This window comes from Eleutherodactylus coqui, chromosome 13 (assembly GCF_035609145.1).
Source record: "Eleutherodactylus coqui strain aEleCoq1 chromosome 13, aEleCoq1.hap1, whole genome shotgun sequence".
Taxonomy (NCBI): Eukaryota; Metazoa; Chordata; class Amphibia; order Anura; family Eleutherodactylidae; genus Eleutherodactylus; species Eleutherodactylus coqui.
The window spans coordinates 308,732-321,524 of NC_089849.1; the positions used below are offsets into that span (position 1 = coordinate 308,732).

The 12,793-nt window shown below is 45.0% G+C and overlaps 1 pseudogene; it reads left to right on the forward strand.

Moving 5' to 3' along the window:
- The first annotated feature begins 4,454 nt into the window (after positions 1-4,454).
- On the forward strand, positions 4,455-12,211 carry LOC136588287 (P2Y purinoceptor 1-like; annotated as a pseudogene).
- The last annotated feature ends 582 nt before the right edge of the window (positions 12,212-12,793 follow it).

A 12,793-nucleotide genomic window follows, 5' to 3' on the forward strand; every position in this document is an offset into this window, starting at 1 on the left:
TGTAGAACTACTACACCCAGCACAGTCAGACCCAGAACACTGAGCACAGTCACAGGCAGGCCAAATAGATTTTTTGACCAATATTTTTTAGAAAAGGCCCACTGCCTATATTCAATCAATAATATGTCTTCTGTCCCTGCCTCCACACTTCTGTCCCTGGAGTATTACTGCAGGGCGCAATGCTCTGCACGGCCGATATACCAAAAAAAAAATGTGCAACACTGCAAAAAGCAGCCTCCACAGTACTGCACACGGTTAGATGTGGCCCTAAGAAGGACCGTTGGGGTTCTTGAAGCCTACAATAACTCCTAACACTCTCCCTATAGCAGCTCCAACACGATAGCCCTTTCCCTCAGCTATGTCAGAACGCATCTGTGGCGAGCCGCGGGAGGGGCCGATTTTTATACTCGGGTGACACCTGATCTCGCCAGCCACTCACTGCAGGGGCGTGGTATAGGGCTTGAACGTCACAAGGGGAAGTTGTAATGCCTTCCCTGTCTTTCAATTGGCCAGAAAAGCGCACTAATGTCTCAGAGATGAAAGTGAAAGTAACCCAAACATCGCGTGGTACTCGTTACGAGTAACGAGCATCTCGAACACGCTAATACTCGAACGAGTATCAAGCTCGGACGAGTACGTTCGCTCATCTCTAATATGGTACAAACACAGGTCTGCTACATTATATGCGCGTGACAGACACAGCTGTGCCACAGTACATGCACATGTTACAAACTCAGCTGTACTACATTTATGCTGACTGCACACGACGCACACAGCTCTTGGATACAGTGATGAGCCCCTGGTCATGTGATCCCTGTCTCCACCCACACAGGTGATCAAATGATGGTGACATAATCACCAGTCCTGTACTTTGTCAGCTTATCCAGTATACAGTACTACCAAACTCCAGATTGGCTCCTCCCACAGCAGTGACGTCAACACAGGTCCTTTAGCCCACCAGATCTCTGTGGTGACGGTAGGTCAGTGTCTTCTGTCAGGAATGCTGAGTTGTCTCTAACATAACAATGGCTTAGTTGTATTCTCAGTGTGTTAGGACCTGCCATAATGGCACCAGGGGGTGGAGCTATGACAATACCAGGGTGTGTGGCTATAATGTCATCAGCGGCGGGGATATGTCATTGCCAGGGGTGGGGCTATGACATCAGGAGGGAGCCGAGCTATGAGACTCACTCACACACTTACTTACTTACTTACATACAAACAGACAAGTGATTGTTAGTAATTTGCTTGGCTGGTTTTATCTACATGTCTCCACTAATCCACTTTACATGTGTGCCAGTGCCTGATTGTTATCTTGTCTGTCACAGGGGATACAGCCTCATTATCATTTTTCTCAACACGGTTGGGGGTATTGACTTCTAGCTACCACCCTTCATGTAGTTTTTTCAGGGGATGTGATGGTCATTCCACTTGCCTCCTGTTTCTAAACCTGTCAGTCACCCTTTTCTATTTTTTGTCTAGCTACAGTGTTGTATTTTCTCTTTTTCAAGTATTCTTTAGTCTTTAGGGAGAAGAGTTATGTAAGTGCCCCATAGCAATGCTAATGCATCTTGGATTCTGTCCAACCTAGCAATAATCTCCAGTCATTATGGCCATACCACATTTCATACACACTGTCCTATATTAATGCTTTTCAAAGAAAGTGATGTCTTAGGTAGTCTAAGAACACCTGGATGGGTAAGCTCTGAGTAGTAACCAGAGGGGGAATAAGTGTTTAGAGGTTTCGCCTTGCACACTCCAGATAACGTGGAATGTGGATTCTTCTGCTATACTGTGATTTTGCTCTCTGTCACACCACTTTGCATTTTGCCCCATTTTCCTGCTGGCATGAGTTTGTACCACTGTTGAACTGTGCGGTTATTTTTCAAGTAAACAAGCACTGCCGACAGTTCCCGACTATGCTCCTTAAACATTTCCCTGTGTGTGGACCACTTATTTCAACACCTGGATCAACCTGGAGGAGGGAACGGTGGCGTCACGAGTGACAGGACTTTTAAGGTAATCAACGTATCGGGTTACCCCTGTGAAAGTTTCCCCTGAGGTAACTTAGACAGGTCCTGTGCTACCCCCACCCCACAGGGAGGAGATGGCAGAGCCCCATGACAAGGCCTAAATAATAATAATAATAATAATCTTTATTTGTATAGCGCCAACATATTCCGCAGCGCTTACATAGACAGGGGGGATACAGAAAGGCAAAAGTACAAACATTACAGAACCACGGTTACATATAGTAATCAGTTGATGGAGACAATAGGGGTGAGGGTCCTGCTCCAACGAGCTTACATACTACAAGTAATGGGGTGATACAGAGGGTAAAGGGGCTGGAGATGTGCACGGTATGGCGAAGTGTGAGGGATGCTATACACATAGACAATGGTCAGACATTTAGCCGTGTGACGGCAGAAACGGTGTGACTGCAGGAGCGGTTTATGATGGCTAGCAGGGATTGCAGTCAGTAGGTCAGGGAGCATGTTATCAGGCGGAGTACAGAGAGGTTTGTTTAGGGAATGCGGTATGCCTCCCTGAAGAGGTGCGTTTTTAGAGCACGCCTGAAGTTCTGCGAGTCCTGGATTGCTCGGGTAGCCTTTGGTAGTGCGTTCCAGAGGACCGGTGCTGCTCTGGAGAAGTCTTGGAGGCGGGAATGAGACGTTCGAATTAAAGGGGCGCTCAGTCTGGTTTCGTTAGCAGAGCGGAGAGCCCGGGCTGGTTGATGGATTGAGATAAGGGAGGCGATATAGGGTGGCGCTGCACTGTGGAGGGCTTTGTGGATGAAGGTAGCGAGTTTGAATTGAATTCTGTATTTAACGGGCAGCCAGTGCAGTGACTGGCACAGGGCAGAGGCGTCCGAGTAGCGGCTGGACAGGAAGATGAGCCTGGCTGCCGCATTCAGGATGGACTGGAGAGGGTAGAGTCTGGTGCAGGGGAGGCCGATCAGCAACGAGTTGCAGTAATCAAGCCGGGAGTGGCTGAGGGCGACAATAAGCGTTTTTAACGTCTCCACAGTGAGAAAAGAGCGGATTCTTGCGATGTTCTTGAGGTGCAGCTGACATGTTCGGGCCAGAGATTGGATGTAGGGGGCAAAAGAGAGATCAGAGTCAAATATGACCCCAAGGCAGCGGGCGTGTTGTCTATGAGTTATGGTGGCGCCACACACTGAGATGGAGATGTCAGGATGACGTCGGTTAGTGCAGGGCGGAAATATCAGTAAGTCAGTTTTAGAGAGGTTTAGTTTTAGGTAGAGAGAGAGGACATAGTGTTAGAGACAGCAGACAGACAGTTGGTGATGTTTTGGAGGAAAGGTGCAGAGATGTCACGGGAAGAGGTGTATAGCTGGGTGTCATCAGCATAGAGGTGGTATTGGAGGCCAAAACTCCTGATGGTTTGTCCAATAGGGGCTGTGTAGATAGAGAAGAGAAGGGGGCCAAGGACCGAGCCCTGGGGGACCCCAACAGCAAGGGGAAGAGGAGGAGAGGTAGAGCCAGCAAAGGAGACACTGAAAGAGCGGTCAGATAGGTAAGAGGAGAACCAGGAGAGGGCAGTGTCCTTTAGGCCAATGGAGCGTAGCATACTGAGGAGGAGTTTGTGGTCAACAGTGTCAAACGCTGCAGAAAGGTCGAGGAGGATCAGTAGGGAGTAATCGTCCCTCGATTTGGCTGTCAGTAGGTCATTGGATACCCTAGTAAGGGCAGTTTCTGTCGAGTGTTGAGGTCGGAAGCCAGACTGTAGGGGGTCTAGGAGAGAGTTCTCTGATAAATAGCTTACAAGGCGGGAGTAAACCAGCCGTTCTAGTAGTTTGGAGATGAAGGGGAGGTTTGAGATGGGTCGGTAGTTGGCAGCATCGGTCGCGTCCAGAGTCGGTTTCTTTAGCAGTGGGGATATGATGGCGTGTTTGAAAGAAGAGGGAAAGATGCCAGAGGTCAGAGAGAGGTTGAATATAGTGGTGAGATGGGAGATGACCACTGGGGAGAAGGAACGGAGGAGGTGTGAGGGGAGAGGGTCGCTAGCGCAGGTGGTGGGGCGAGCAGAGAAGAGCAATTTGGAGACTTCTTCCTCTGTCGCTGGTCTGAGTACAGACAGTGAGCAGGAGCTAGATGCAGTGCTGACAAGACTAGGGTCAGGGCTAGTCTGGGATTGGGAAGTTATTTCCTGACGGATGTCGTCTATTTTCTTTTGAAGTAAGCAGCCAGCTCTTCAGCACTGAGATCCGTCACTGGGGGCTGCGGTTTTGGGCTGAGAAGGGAGTGAAAAGTATCAAAGAGCCGTTTAGGACCTTGCTATCTCCTCGGCTGTGGGCCTGCTCCTCAGACACTGCATCTGTGCTCTGCGAGTTCCATGCTGGGAGGAGTGCAAAGTAGGGAGGCTTCTTCTCAGTGGTCAGTGGTCACTGACTCTATGACTCTTCATCTCTAGAGCTTCTGCCACACTGCACGATGGAAGAGAATTTCTTTGAGTTGCCCACAATTGCCGCAAACTTCAATATTAGCTCACAATGTAACGTCAACAAGAGTTTTACCTTTCGCTATTTATCTTCCGTTTCCTTTGTTGTCTTCCACCTTGGATTATTAGGCAATGGGTTTGGACTGTGGAATTTGTATATGAATTGGAAGAAAGGGACATCACTGAATATGTTTGTGTTGAACCTTGGCATTGCTGCCCTTCTCTATGAGGGGACATTGACATTTTTTGTGTCCTATTACTTCAGTGAAAGTGAATATGAAAAGTGAAAAGGTTATGAATTCTGTCGCCTCGCATGCCTTTTTACCACATTAATATGTACGCAAGTGTTTCCTTCCTCACCTAGAAACTAGAACAATATGGAAAGGAAAGTTCAAGCCTAGGTAAAAATATACAGCTATTTAATACATTTGAGAACCTTGCTATTAGAAGTGAAAAGAAAGGACAAAGACAAACAATTCAGAAGGAAAGCAGAGGAAGAAGAGACCCTGATCACAAACTAACATGTTCCTACACAAATGCCCAGAGCATGGGAAGCAAACAAGGAAAATTGAAGCTCCTAACACAGGAAGAAAAATATAATGTCATCGGCATCACGGAAACTTGGTGGGATGATACACATGATTGGAATACAAGGCTTGAAGGATACAATGTATTTATAAGAAACAGACCTAATAAAAGGGGAAGAGGTGTTGTGTTGTATGTTAGGAGAACATTCATCTCCGCAGAGGTTCAAGTTTCAGAGCTGGGAGTTCTGTAGAAACTGTTTGGGTAAGAATACAAGGAGAGAACAACAGAAAGGACACCATTGTAGGCATTTACTATAGGCCGCCTGGACAAGCAGAAGATATGGAGGAACTCTTTCTACATCAGATGGCCAAGCTCTCAAAGACGCCCAACATAGTGATCATGGGAGATTTTACCCATCCAGACATTTGTTGGGAATCTCTCAGGTAAATGTAATGGATCTAACAGATTCTTATCCGCTCTTGTGACAACTTTATCTTCCAGAAGGTAGAAGAGAAAATAAGGGGATCTGCAATCTTGGACCTAATTCTTACCAACAGGGAGGGCATGGTTGAGGAAGTAAGGGTGGCTGGGACCTTAGGAGGCAGTGATCATGATATCCTTGGATTTTGGATAACAAGGGGAGGAAGACCTGAGAAGACTAAGACCTCAAGGTTGGATTTCATAAAGGCAGACTTTAATAAACTCAGAAAGAGGAAGAATCCAATGCCTGGATGTTCTTAAGGACAGAAATGTTCAAGAAGGTTGGGAAATATTGCTTAAGGAGATTCTCAAAGCACAATCGTTACCAATCCCTAAAAGAAGGAAGAATGGGAAGCATTTAAAGAGCCCAGGATGGATGAACACAGAACTTGTACACATGTTATAAAGGAAGAAAATATGTTTATTAAATGGAAAGAGGGAGAATATCTAAAGAAGAATATAATGCGGTCTGCAGAAACTGTAGGGCAAGGGTCAGAAAAGCTAAAGCTAATAATTATTTTAGGCTTACAATAGAGGCCAAAAGCAACAAAAAAAGGATTTGGGGGGTCAAAAGCAAAAGAAAAGTCAAAGATGCTATTGGATCCTTACAAGATGAAAATGGTGAATTGGTTAAGAATGATGTTGGGAAGGCCGAACTTTTAAATTCCTATTTTATATCTGTTTTCTCTTAGAAAGTAGATAGAACATCAGCCGACCCTCCCTGTGATATTGGGAGGATAAGAGAATGCAGTCTATCTATAAGCAGAAAGATCAATCACAAATAGTCAATTAGTCACAGTACACGCTTCACCTTAGCTTGTAAGGAAGGATATCATCACATAAGTGGTGCACGCTTGTCCCGATCCTGGATCCCTGGATCAAAAGTATGTCAATCCACTGAAGAAGAGAAGAGCAGCACTCCAGGGAGTAAAATCACATTAGTATCTTTATTGTGCCCATAATGGGGCACAATAAAGATACTAATGTGATTTTACTCCCTGGAGTGCTGCTCTTCTCTTCTTCATTGTATAAGCAGAAAGATGGTGAGGGAACACTTAGCTAACTTAAACGAATTGAAGTCTCAAGGTCAAGATGAATTATTTTCTAAACGTTTTCTTTTTATTGAAATAAATCAGAAATGCCAGGGAATTGAAACAGTCTGGCCTCACAGGGCCTAATTAGTTACATATACAAAGTGTTGAAATTGTAGCATATAAAGCGTATATACAATATATGTGATATGCTCACAAAGATATGAAGACTGGCAGTAAATTGAGGGGAGCGGTGGGGGTGATACAGGATGGGGGGGAGAGGTGGGTGAGGGGGGGGGTAAAAGAAAGTAACAAAGTAACAAATGGCAAGCACAGTGTCTTTTTGTCATAAAGTCCAGATGAATTATATCCTAGGATACTAAAGGAAGCAGCGGAGATAATTGCCATAATCTTTGAAAACAGTAGAACAGGAGAAGTCCCAGAAGATTGGAAAAGGGGAAATGTTGTAACTATCTTCAAAAAAGGGGAAAAGGTGGATCCAGGAAACTACAGGCCTGTGAGCCTGACTTCTATACCGGGAAAGATCTTTGAGCCAGCATGGGTTTCTAACAAACAAGTCATGCCAGACGAATCTTAATTCCTTCTATGACAGAATCACCAACTGGGTTGACAGGGAAAGGCAGCGGATATAGTTTATCTTGACTTGAGTAAAGCATTTGACAAAGTATCTCATACCATACTTATTGAAAAAATGACCAAATATGGGATTGACAAGGCAACTGTTAGGTAGATTCACAACTGGCTGAGTGATCGTACTCAAAGAGGGGTCATAAATGGCTGCACATCCACGTGGAAGAATGTATCAAGTGGGGACCACAAGGCTCTGTCCTAGGCCCAGGGTTGGTCAACATTGTTATAAATGATCTAGAGGAGGGAATTGTGGGAAACTGATCAAATTTGCTGACAACACAAAGCTAGGAGGGATAGCTAACACTAGGGAAGAGAGGGAGAGTATTCAAAGAGATCTAGAAAAGCATGAACAGTGGGCGAGGAGAAATGCAAAGTCCTACATCTGTGCAAGAAAAATGAAAAAGCACATACAGAATGGGAGGAATTGGGCTAAGCAGCACATGTGAAAAAGACTTGGGTATACTAATAGATCATAGACGGAACATGAGTCAACAATGTAATGCAGCAGCCAAAAAGGCAAACACAATTCTGGGATGTATTAAGAGAAGCATAGAGTCTAGATCACATAAGGTCATTATCCCCCTCTACTCTTCCTTAGTCAGACCTCATCTGGAATACTGTGTCCAGTTGTGGGCACCCCACTTTATACAAGACATCGACAAACTGGAGCAAGTTCAGAGAAGAGTTACCAAGATGGTGAGCAGTCTGCAAATCATGTCCTATGAGGAACGGTTAAAGGATCTGGGAATGTTTAGCAGAAGAGAAGGCTGAGAGGAGAGTTAATTGCTGTGTACAAATATCTGAAGGGCTGTAACAGTGCAGAGGGGGATCAGCCCTATTCTCATTTGCACAAGGAAAGAACAGAAGCAATGGGATGAATTCTCCTTCAATGGAAGTGTTCAAACAAAGGCTGGACAAATATCTGTCTGGGATGATTTAGTGAATCCTGCATTGAGCAGGGGCTGGACCCGATGACCCTGGAGATCCCTTCCAACTCTACCATTCTATGATGATTCACCTGCGTCAATGTTCAGCACTACCTGGGAACAGCTTCCAGAACCTGCTCCCCTCATTGTCCATATTGCTCACTGTTCAGACTTGTTACAACCAAGCGCAGTGAGCGCTTATAAAATACAGAAGCCCCATGTTACCATGCATCGGCTGCCGGGGCCGCGGGTGGTTGGTCGGCGCAGTGCGCACGCTCGTGGGTCCGGGCGGTGGCGTGTGCGTCTGTGAGTGCAGCTCTATGCACGAGTCCCTGTCCTGAGATTCTGCTGGGAGGCGTTGCCTCCCCCTCTCCGCCCCTGGGCGGAGGCTTCTGTTTATAAGGCTGGCAGTGAGGTCCATTCACTGCCAGTTAGTGGTTTCTGTTTGAGTGTGCTAGCTGCCTGCCTCTGGCAGTCTCCTGTTTTCAGCTTTTGCTATTTCTGCCAGGTTAACCATCTGCCTTGGTCTGCTGCTATTTTCTGTTTGTTTATTCACCTACCCTTCCTGTCGGTATCCTACCCTGTTCCATCTTGGTACGCCAGCGTCCCTCCTCGGTCCCTAGCAAGTGTAGGGACCGCCGCCCAGTTGCCCGCTGGGGTTAGCCAGGAGTGGAGGCAAGTAGGCAGGGACAGGGGTTGTGGGTAAATTCTAGGGCAACCCAGGCTGGCGTATCATCGGGTAGGATACCGTAACACCCCAACCCTGAAGCATCAAGCAAGTATTCCTCATCCTGATCCTATTGGCCGTCTGCTTCTTCCCATATCATATATTTCAGAACATTTCTGGTGAGCTATAAGTTACGCCAGAAAAGGTAGAACCCCTGTTTGAGATACTGCAGGGAAATGGTGAACTACCCACGCATACGGCTGGCGCTGGTACGGTGTAGTGCATGGACCTGTCACGGTGGCACTTACCAACTCCTAGTCCCGGAGGGAGTTACCACAGCAAAGGATAGGGCCAGTAGTTCTCAGGATGAGGGGAGTAATCGTTTGTAGTTAGAAAATACGAATATATATACACACACATATCTATATACACACACATACACACGTGTGAGGAACTATACCAGACCTCCGTGTGTTGTGTTTTTCTTTACTGCCGGCTACGGGATATTGAGGTGGGCCTGATTGATGCTGTAAGTGGTGTTACCCTAACAGTAAAACTTTATTAGTGACTTTTGAAACACAGTATAGCAAACTTCAGCAGGCAGACTTTACAGTGCAGGAAAATTAGTATTTTTCAGCAAAACTTGACATGAAGGCCAATGGCCACAGAATGGCAGTAATTATCACCCCACTCTCATAGACTTTAATATGTGTGGGTGTCAGTTAAAGGTGTACCACTATACGGGGATCCAGACTTCAGACGGCCGCATAGGAATTATAAACAGACATAAGATTATTCTCAGAGGTTCGGTAGACTTCTGCACTGGCCTTGCTTGAGGAAACGTACAGTCACCAGAAGAAGGAGTTACTTTCAATGGCTCTCTAGTAATAGGACTTTTGGGGAAAAACACTTAGGCTCACTCACTCCCATTTTCAGTCCTCTTTTAACCCCTTAATGACGCGGCACCTTTTTTTTTTAAATTTTGTTTTTTCCTCCCCCCTCCAAAAATATCGTAACTCCTTTATTTATCCATCGACGTCACTGTACATGGGCTTGTTTTTTGTGGGACGAGTTTATTTTTCAATGGGGTTATTTAAAGTAGCATATAATGTACTGAGAAGGAAAAAATGGGTAGCGCTCCAAGAAATGGATAGAGAGTATGGTATTAAATAAAAGGTATAGAATGCTGTGGAGAGAAGACTCACCCCGTGACGCCGGGCCCGTTTGATGGGCTCCGGTACGTCAAAATCCGGAATTGCGCATCAACCCACAATATAGATAAACTTCCTTGCACTGGTCATAGGAGACATCTCGAAGAGAGCGTCATGGTTGATCCCAGAAGTGAAAAAGCTCACCACAGGATAGACAGAGCAAATAAGTATAGTACAGAAAATTAACCAGCGCTCCAGTGTTTGGAAAGTAACAAGCAGAATGTATAACGATGTATTGTGAGATCTGGTTGTACAATATATCTCACTTACTTCACAGGGGTGCTTATAGGAAAGCAGGTAGAATTCAAACGATGTAATCGGAAATCTTTATTTGCGACGCGTTTCGGCCGAGCTGTCGGCCTTTCTCAAGCACGCTTCTATAAGCACCCCTGTGAAGTAAGTGAGATATATTGAACAACCAGATCTCACAATACATCGTTATACTTTCCAAACACTGGAGCGCTGGTTAATTTTCTGTACTATACTTATTTGCTATATAATGTACTGAAAAACTTTTTAAAAAGTAGAGTAAAATGAAAAAAAAACGACATTGATACCAAACATGTATAGTTTTTTTTTTTACTGTACTACTCTTTTTTTTAAAGACATTTAATTTTATTAAATTATTTTCTGCTGCATCTTCTGCGCGTAATAACTTTTTTTATTTCTCCGTTGACGTAGTTGTGCAAGGGCTCATTTTTTGCGGGATGTCCTGTAGTTTACGTTAGTCCCAATTCGGAATACATACAACATTTTGATCACTTTTTATTGCATTTTTTTCTGGGAGACAGGGTAACTGAAAAAGTGCATTTCTGGCGTTCTCTGTTTTTTCTTTCAGATGAAGTTCACTGCGCGGGGAAAATAATGCGCTTCTTTGATAGATTGGACTTTTACGGACGCCGCGATACCAAATAAGTATTTTTCTTTTATTATTTAGATTTTTTTTATTATAGATATGGCAAAAGGGGGTGATTTAAACTTTTATTCCTTTTTTTTTTTTTTTACAATTTTTAAAACTTTATTGATCTTATTTTCACTTTTCTTTTAAGCCCCCCCCCCCCCGGGGGGGCATATTAACTTATTTCACAAGACTTCTGCTCGATTCACAACCCGATTGGTTGTTTGAATCACAATTACAGCAACCTGATTGGTTGCTTGGGTTGGCTGATTCACAGTGATTAGTTGTTTGGGTTGGCTGATTCACCAATCAAGTTGCGAATCGAGCAGGAGTCTTGTGGAATAAGTTAATATGCCCCTGGGGGACAACAACTAGCGATGCTTTGAACGCTCCTGCAGTATCATGTAATGCCATAGCATTATGTCATACTGCGATTTGACAGGAATTCTATCAAGCCACCCCACGGGGATAGCTTGATAGGCAGTCTGCTAAGGCAGCCCTGGGGCCTTTCAGAAGGCCCCCGGGTACCATGACAGCTGCATGGCTCCCCTAATCGCATATTAGCCTTTTACTCCCCACTTCTACACGAGCCAACCTAAACAACCAATCACTGTGAATCAGCCAACCCAAATAACTAATCACTGGGAATGAGTAAATCCAAACAACCAATCTGGTTGTGAATGGTGTGCATTTGGGGAGTAATATAGATATATGCTCGCGGGTGTCAGATGTAATAAACAGCTGACGCCCACGCTGTATGAAGAGAGGTCGCCCTGCCCCCTCTCTTCATACATACCCCGACGCTCCAGGACGTAAATGTACATCCTGGAGTGGGAAGGGGTTAAAGATGCAGTCTTTCCTTCTCCTCCATCTTCAGCTGCAGAAGGGCTGATGGTGTCCTCCTGCGCCTCTGTGGTAGCAAACCATCAGATGGTAGATGGGTGCTCCTCAGCCGACAAGGTGGATCTCCCTTCTCGAAGCCAATCACTCATACTCTTAAGGGAGTTAACCCTTTAGACGCTGCAGCTGTGCATTACACATATAGAAAATATACATGACAGCTTAGCACAGCGCATCCACACAAGACACACATGTATGGCATGTATGAGGGCCCAGAATGTTCTTCTGGGACATTACATATTAATTTGCTCTTCAGAGTTTGGCAGCTTCGAGGAAGATGCACCCACAATTTTAAGAGTCTTTATATATCTTATCAGGTGACCTGAGAGTTGGCGGCCATGATCAGCACCATTAACCCTTTACTTTATTTAGTGACCAATGAAAGCTTTGTTTCAAAATTTAGGCAGAAACTCATCTATATAGTCACTCTGTTCCTAATGATAAGGCTACAACTATGAAAGGGACGGAACAGGAAGAGATGTTTGAAGAACTTGACAAATGTTGCAGAACTCTACATATGAGCTGTATAGTCCCCAATGTTCTGGAGGAGAGTAGACCCAACCTGTGTGATGGCATCTGAAATATTGTCCCTGAAGAGAACCCTTGGGTGAGAGGTCGGTAATTAAACCATGATCTATATACTAGTATTCTGCTGCACTGCTTCCATAGCCATAGAAATCTAAGCTTATAATCAGTGAATAAAGGAGAAAGGAGAGGAGACCCCAAACATCTAAGGGAAAGGAGAAGTGGACTTGTTATTTGTATAGCGCCAACTTACTCCGCAGCTTTCAGGCAATTTATTTATTAACCCCCAGCAAGCTGGGTACTCATTTTACCGACCTCAGAAGGATGGAAGGCTGAGTCAACCTTGAGTCGGCTACCTGAACTGTTCAGGGATTGAACTCACAACCTTCAGGTAACACTCTGTGCCACATGAGGCCCCCATCTATGACATATAACTCCATCAGGGCTCTTAGTGTCTACAGTGGGGGGTAACAAAGACTACATGCTCTGCTGACAGCTCAGACCTTACAGGGGAC